Source organism: Oxyura jamaicensis, chromosome 3 (assembly GCF_011077185.1).
Source record: "Oxyura jamaicensis isolate SHBP4307 breed ruddy duck chromosome 3, BPBGC_Ojam_1.0, whole genome shotgun sequence".
Taxonomy (NCBI): Eukaryota; Metazoa; Chordata; class Aves; order Anseriformes; family Anatidae; genus Oxyura; species Oxyura jamaicensis.
The window spans coordinates 21,861,386-21,869,863 of NC_048895.1; the positions used below are offsets into that span (position 1 = coordinate 21,861,386).

At 40.2% G+C, this 8,478-nt stretch overlaps 1 protein-coding gene across 2 annotated transcripts in view; it reads left to right on the forward strand.

Annotated features, from left to right (window-relative positions):
- The first annotated feature begins 8,305 nt into the window (after positions 1-8,305).
- The window catches only part of KCTD3 (potassium channel tetramerization domain containing 3), a 27,469-nt gene continuing 27,296 nt past the window's right edge, over positions 8,306-8,478 (forward strand). For both annotated transcript variants that reach the window (XM_035320950.1, XM_035320951.1), the window contains exon 1: positions 8,306-8,467. The gene's annotated coding sequence lies outside the window, so the exon portion shown is untranslated. The remainder of the gene's footprint in view (positions 8,468-8,478) is intronic.

Consider the following 8,478-nt stretch of genomic DNA (forward strand, 5'->3'; position numbering starts at 1 on the left):
TTGTATTTTTTTTCATATCACCAAAGTTTGAAAGCTCTTCTCACTCAAATTATTTTTTGAAATACAGAATGACATAAGGACCTTTCAACATGAAGTGCTATGCTTTTTCCAAAAAGGGACTTCCACTGTTTATCTCATTCCCTCAAACATATTTTCTCTAAATTACTCTTTCTCCCTCCTCAATCCATATCACAAGGAAATCTTTCATATTTCTCTTTCAATATCTGGTGACAAGCTGAAAAGCAGTATGCAAGGTAAGGATGGAACAATAATTGATATAAATGTGAAATGACAGTAATGGTCTCAGTTTGGGTCATGGCTGGAGACTTCTGTGTAATGAAAAATCCCCCATAGTAAGAATTTTTGTCTCTCTAATAGTAATAGCTAAGATAATGTTTTAATAGGTTTTTGAAGCCAAGTTTTTTTATTGTTTTGTTGTTGTTGTTTGGTGTTTGTTTGATTTTTAGTTTTACTGTGCAAAGTTGAAATATGCCAATGTATAAAAAAAATAATTTAAAAAAAATCATCTTTCTGGAATGGTTTTTTTTTTCCAGAAATGTGGAAGAAAAAATATATTGGCAACCTTCACTGTAATTAGTCAATTTCAGTAAATGGTGTTTTCATTATTATTCATCTCTGGGCTCTCAAGATATTTCAAATTTTAAATAAAACTTCTGAATATTTCTTTCATGAATAAGGTTGTGTGTGTGTGAGAGACTCAGTACAGAGAACTGCCAATTACTTTCTCTTCCTGGATCAAGCACTATGATTGCAATACGAAAAGAAAGATGATGTAGTGTTAATTGCTTCTGTGGTAAGGAGAAAAGATTCCAGCAAGGTGTGTAAATATCACAGTGTTGATTTTTACTTACTATTAGAATTTGAACTTTGAATTTTGTAGCGGTTTGATATGCTGCTATTGAACTATGGCAAAATAGCATTTTCTACTATGCAACTTAAGATTTGAGAGACAAAAAATCTCGTCACACAAGAAAGAAAAACCCACAGGTGGAAATCATCACCAATAAAGATTAGAATAGAAAGAGTAAGCAAGGAAAAGGTGAAATTGCCAAGAGTCTTTCTGGTGACCTACAGAAGTCTGGCTCTGTACCTTTCTGCTGCTTATGGAGCACCCAGGGCACCTGGGAAGAAGCAGCCGTGTTGCACAGCAGCTGGAGATTAAGGCTCTGTGTCTCTGCATGTACTGGCCAAAATACAGTTTCCCAGTTGTCTGGCTAGAAGACTGTTCCTTAAACTTAACTTCTGGAGAAACAAAAGGATAGCTGCTTCAAAGGGAGAGATTTATTATTTAAAATTTTGAAACTATATATATGTATATATATGCCCCCAGCGATCAAATGCTAAAGATGTTTATATATTTGAAAATCTTTCCAAGACATGTTTCTCAGACTATGATTCAAAAGTTTAGGTTGTTTTTTGAATAGCTGTGAGTTAGACTTTCAGATACTAATATTATGGTCAGATTGAAGTGACTATTTATAAGACTGCTTGGACAAAAGCCGTATCACCCCAAAATTAGATGATCTGTTGTCTTGCCAAATCTGAAGTCCTGCTTAAAAATTTCAACTAAAACTAAGAATAGTTAACATCATTAAAAGAAAAAGATATTTCTTTGGACAGAATAGATCAGAATATAGTTTTCCTCTCTTTGGCCAAACACTTAGGAACTTTCTTAACTTAGTATTATAAATAACATAGTTGTTAAAATGAATCCTTTCCCTGCCCATCCAGAACCAAGCAACAGTTATCTATTTGTATGCACAATCTACATGCATACATACACACACATTTTGCCAAGTGTTGGCAGTTGGTTACTTGGGTAAGAAGCTAATATATAATCACTGTTATTGTTAAGAAAATTTACCAGTGAGGAGGAATAGGTCAGTATCTGTGTTTACACATATATTCTGTACCTCAAGATTCATCCTACATATTTGTGTAATTTCAAAGCATCGCTGAATAAAAATGGATGCAAAAGAGTTTTGGACTCTGAAGCAAATGAAGTAAGGTAAATATTCCTTCCTAGCACCTTGGTCATGGGTGAGAATTCTAGTTATGTGGGTTTAAGTGTTCATCAATTTGATGGGTGGATAAAGCTGAAAGGGTTCCTAGGATCCTGGCTGTTTACACAAACAAGTACTCAATTTTCTCTTAAAACAAAAGTAAGCATTATGAAGACTTCAAATATGACATTTATGTTGCACTTCCTCTCATTGTAGCAGTTTAGCCTACTGTCCAGTTTAGACAGCTGTAATTTCCTGTGTGTGTAAAGCACATTTGTTTAAGTCTTTAGAAGAACTGAGCCAAAAGGATCCTTGATCCACTCTTATCCTTACAGTTTGCAGGGCTTGTCTGAGAGATGTAGAACTATGGAATCACATAATATACCAAGTTGTAAGGGACCCACAAGGATCTCTGAGTCCAACTCCTGGCTCCACACAGGACTATCCAAAAAACAGACCCTATGTCTGAGAGCATTGACCAAATGCTTTCTGAACTCCAGCAGGCTTGGGGCTGTGAATACTGCCCTGGGGAGCCTGTCCCAGTGCCCGACCACCCTCTGGGTGCAGAACCTTTCCCTAAGCCCCAGCCTGACCCTCCCCTGTCCCAGCTCCATGCTGTTCCCTCGGGTCCTGTCGCTGTCCCCAGAGAGCAGAGCTCAGCGCCTGCCCCTCCGCTCCCCTCGTGAGGGAGCTGCAGGCCGCCATGAGGCCTCCCCTCAGCCTGCTCTGCTTTGGGCTGAACAAACCAAGGGACATCAGCCACTCCTCATATATCTTCCCCTCTAGGCCCTTCACCATCTTTGTTGCTCTCCTTTGGACACCCTCTAACAGTTTTATAACCTTCTTCTATTGTGGCACTAAAAAAATGCATATAGAAGTCATATGGATGTGTGGATTATTGGCTATCTCTGTTCCTGTGGCCAGCACCAGCATTGAAAACCAATCCATAAGGAAATATTTTGAAAAATCATGCCCTTCTTATGCTGTTGTATGGTATGAGATTTCAGTTTTTGAAAAGCAGTTGAGTAGATCAATCCACAAATACATATTTAAAGATGACACTGGCATTTTTTTCATTAGAAGGCAAAACTGATGGCTGTAAATAGAAGGCAGACAAGATCACACAGCAGATATGGCATGAATTTTTACCTGTGAATGGGTAAATCAATGCTTAAGAGGTCTCATACATATGTGGTGTGTTTGATACTTTGTCACTGGCTGTCCTTCAGCTTTCAAAAAACCATCCAGATCTGGTATTACAAACATATGGTCAGAGTCAAACTGATTAAAAAGGTATTACGTAGGGTTATTTTGCTTGTACTATACTGAAGGTCAGACTAGTTGTCCTTTCAGCTCACAGAAGCCAAAAAGCTTTTTGCTATTCTGGTACTGACTTTGCATACAGAATACAAAATTTTTGTTTCTAATCCTTCAGTTTTTGAAATTGAAACAGTAAACCACAAAGCAAACCTAAAAATGTTTGAACATAATCAATGTCAATGGTCTGAAATGGACCATAAAGAGAACAAAAAAACTGAGTATATCAAAATTCTTAACGTTTCTTTCAGATTTTTTTTTCCTCTTAGAGAGTCTTTTCTAACATGCATGCTCTGTAATCCTATGACTCCTAGAAACAAACACACAGTGATGAATAGTTCTTGACAAACAAATAAAAGTATAAATAGGTTACAATTTCAGGTAAATGTCTGTGTTATAACCTGTGCCACTTATTTTCAAACTGGCAGTATATGTAGCTATTTATAGGATGTGACCTCCATCCTTCTATACTGTGGTGCCTGCTTACACAGCAGTCTAACAAACGGAGCTGTGCTAACTCACTGTAGTTTAACCCTGTTTGTTTAAGACAGTTTGCAGTCTTAGGGAAGATGTTGGACTGCCAGTTGCACACAGTTCACAGACAGAATCTGACTCTATACAGAAACGTAGACAACTTTAGCTGAATGACTTAAATTACAAACACAAATGCATACAGAGAGTATCATTACACACAAACTCATGGGATTTACAAATGAAACTGGAGTATGCAGCAGGGGCATTCTTCCACCGTTCCTGAATGGAAAAGATCCTTAACTCTTACAATAGATATGTGCTAGCAAACAGCTCCTCACTGTGGACACCGTAGGTACTAATAAAATAACATGTAAATTTACTGTACTTAAGCTGTCTCTTGTCTCACCCAGCCCTGACAGAATACAGAAAAAAATATTGGGTTGTGATTAATTTAAAACATAGTTTCATAATATTTCTTTTCTGTAATACTAGGGAGAGAAGGGACTTCTCTAAAAGATGGCAAATTTGGAAAAGCTTTTTCTGCTAAAAAATAAAAAAAAAAATATGCAGAAATTCTGAGGGGAGAAAAAAAAAAAAAAAAAAAAAGCTATTCTGTGACATGAGGTCCTGACAGCCTTCTGGGGAGCACAACTCAGTGGTGCTCCATAGCAGTGGCCATCGCATACATGGTAACTGAGAACAAATGCTATTCTACAGCATGAGTCATCTCCCCCAGACTTGCGAACTTGCGAACATGAAGACTTTAAGTCTTAGCATCCAAAAAGTAAGGTTTTAAGAATTTTCCAGGTATCAGACATGGATATATGTATTTCTTTACAAGATGCTGTAGAATATTCTTCTGAGATACAACTTCTGATGTGATCCTGGATCTATCTTCTCCTTCCTTTCATTCTATTTTAAGAGGCTGAAAAAAAAAACTAATTTCTGCCAACATCCCATTTATCTGGATGTTGGGTGGAGCTGCTCCGGGCAAAGGGAACATCTCTGGTAGCCACCCACTGTGCAGCACTGTGGCTGGAGCTAAAAAGGAAGTTTGTTTCTCGACTTGCAAGCAACAACTGTATGCTCAGGAATGAAGAAACGCATGCTCCACCTAGTCCCATGAGCTTCCTCTCTCCCCTGTGGCCTATTTAAAGTTATTCTAGTATTCTCTATTGGACTACAGCTATTAAGTGAATATGTTCATGCTTTAGATTCTTCAAGCTAAGTAATTGTCAGCAAAGTTGGGGAAAAATTGAGCATGCCTGCATTAACTATTGTTCGCAGTGACTCATAGTGGCATTTCCCAGGGTGACTATGTTGGTGAGACTCCAAGGCTCCTCCTTTTAGAACAGATGGTAGGTTTTTTGTTTGTTTGCTTGTGTTTGTTTGTTTGTTTGTTTGGTGTGTGTGTTTTGTTTGTTTGTTTTTGTTTTTTTTTTAATTCTGGCGTTATTATTGTATAACAGCAGCAATTATGATGACAGTTTATGGAACGATAAATAGGCAAGATGCCTGTCACAAAGTTCTCACATTGTGTGAGAAATAGTTAAAGGATCTGATGGCAACTTTAAACTGGTGGGGTGACATTCCCTCCCCAGCCCCCCCACAAAGTAACTTTGGTTTCTTTGGTTTTAAAATAGAGTCCTAGATAATAATAATGTAACACATTATATCATCACTAAAACTGAATGCTTATTCACTTCCAAAACATGTAACTGGTCTTCCAAACCAGATGCTATGAAAAATATAAAGTAAAAAGTTTGACTTGTGCTGTATATAAACAGCTAAAAATACATCTCGGGAATTGGTGTACTCTGTACATACTGCTGCACTGTATTTAGCACTGGTGTAAGCAGTTGGAAAAGAGCCTGTCCAAGGTGGTGCATAATCTCCCCCACTATGGATCTGCTAAGGAGGCACAGAAGGAATTTATTACCAAACTTCCTTTGGCTCCCTGGGGAGCTAACTTGTTTCTCAGGTGATAACTTAGCAACGCGGGTAATTGGCAGATATTTGACGAGAAACAATACCTCTCTAGACTCGTATTTTAAGTAGTTTAAGGGCAACCATGCCACTGGGAGATGGCTCTGAATACAATATATACATCAGCATTTGCTTTCTCTTGCATGGAATTGGTTTGTTGGCCAGAAAACAGGGTGCTCCCCAAGAAAAATGTATTCATACTCGTGGAAAAAGTGGATAAGAAAATCTGTGTACTCTTAGCTTGAATTATTGCAGCTAATGAGATCAAATTGCTTCTCTGGATGCACTACTGCAGAGCCCATAATTCATTGCATGGGCCTCCTTATTTCCTAAACTGTACAATCATTACTCAAAACCATGTATATTTAATTCTGATATGCCTAATTTTGCATAGTGCCACATGCGACCCATTCTTGACAGATATAAATATTTGGGGATTTCTTTTTGGTGATGAATTAATAAAAAGATGATATCAAATAGCAACAACAAAAAAATGCTGTGAATATTAATATTGTATAATGCCCATATGATGTGTGCTTTGAAATGAACTTCGGATTTTTTTTTGGAGAGATTGCAAATCATGTATTTTAATTGTACCATCAAGAGACATTGTGTTGAAAATATGCCTTAAATGGTCAAGATAAGCATGAATTACATTTTGGAGTCTTACTTTAAAAACAATAGAGGCATCTAGTGGAAGTGCTTGAGGACTGCAGCTGTTAGGGAATACATCAGCACACAGCTGATTTCCCTGCATTACTTCTTCCTGGATTGAATTTCAGGAACTGAGTGACAAATGCCAACTGTGTCTATGCTTTAATTAAGAACAGGTTAGTCTTAAATTCGGTGTTGTTTAGGCCCTGTGAGGAGAACCTGATTCAAGAGCCTAAGACATTTTTTCAAAAGCGATCCAAGCAAGCTAGACCACAGAATAATTTATATCTGTAATGCTTACAATGCTTTTTCTTTAAGATGTGGCCAGTAACAGTGCAATTTATAGGCCTTGGCTACCTAAGCCATTAGATTCCTTATAAAACACAACTGAATTAGGTACATGCAGAAAAGTGATCTTTTAGGCAAACAATGAAGATATGTGCAAGTCTTAACACAGAGGCTCTCCACAGTGGTACGCTGAAGGGTTATGGTTTCCGTGCATGATCAGTCTCAGACCCTCTCTGTGTGAACTGATTCTTGAGTTTTCTTTTAAAACACAATCGGTTGAAGTGGGGAGTGACAGTCCTCCTTTAAAATACAAAGGAAGAGAGATCCCCTCCCATCTAATACTTCAGTTTTTAAAGGACTCGCCCAGGACATCGAAGAGGAAGTTCAATTTCCTCTTCAGCCTGATAGCACACCTGGACATTTTCTGTTTCCTACTATGTACTCTGGGGGAGCAGAAGATGACCCAGCAGAAATCTGAAAGCTGGCTCTTCTTTACACCCAAGGAGAAACCCAAACTACAGCCAAACTAATAAGTATACAAAAGGCATGGAAGTCCAGGGCTTGGTGACTGCTGCTTTTTATTTTTCCCTTCCCCTCAGGCTGTAGGGTAAAACACTGTAGAACTGTCTGTACTACCTTCCTGTGAATGAATTACAGAAGGGTTAGTAGTCTTCCTGCCTGAGTTTAACAAACAGTGCTAGTCGGCCAGTTAGCCCAAGAAGCTTAACATGGCTGTGTGGTGCTCTGTGACACTCAGTATCTGGACAGCTTTGGGCAGTAAGGACTAGAGGAACACCAAATTGCGTCTTTGAAGAATGAAAATAAACAAGTGACCAGGTAACTTTAAGCAATTGATTCCTAGGTGACTCACATAGCTCTCACAGCATTTTCAAAAAATAAAATTCGAGCATGCTTCAAATCTATTCACTTGCCCTTGCAGAGAAAAAAAAAAAAAAAAAAAAAAAAAAAAAAAAAAAAAGTGTGGATCCTCACAGCTGGTTTCCAATCTCTAGGCAAATTTCACTGAAAAGAAATTTAAATACCAGGCACACGGTTGCTATTGGTGTTTGAGTATCCGAATTAATCCTAAAGCTCACCCTCACAACTTTCAACCGCAATTTTATTACTTCCCCCGCTAACCATGTCGCTGTTTATTTCTTCCTCAAATTTCCTTCCCTTGCTGTGGCAGACTTCTTTCTCAAATCGCACTGCGGGCTCAGATTTTTATGCCTGTTGTTCTGCCTCGTCATCAGCGCAAAATCTGATTGAGAGTGCGCTACACCGCGAGGTGCCGTCGCTGCTGTGGAGTTGTGCAGAATTTTAGTGGTTTTGCGCCTCGTATTGACCCCGGCCAGGGGGCAGAGCCCAGTCAGAGGGGACTCAGGGGGGACACGGTGCCGTGCCGAGGACGATCTCCCCAGCTGCGGCTCCCCTCTCTTTCAGCCCCCCACACCCGTGAACCCCGCCTTGCCGGCGGCCCCCTCTCCCCGGGACGTGACGCCGGAGCGGGCGGGCTCGGGGAGGCGTCGCCCCCTCGGCGGCCAGCCCCCGGCCGGGCGGCGCTCCTGCCTCTCCTTCCCGCAGCTCCCGGCCCTCCGAGGCGCCGGGGCCCTGCCGGGCGCCGCCGCGTTGCCATGGCGCGTCTCGCTCGGCCTGGCCGGGCCTGAGCGGCGGGGCCGCAGCCGGGCCGGACACCGAGCCTCGCCCGGGCCGCCGCGGGCTGCTGGGGCCCGCT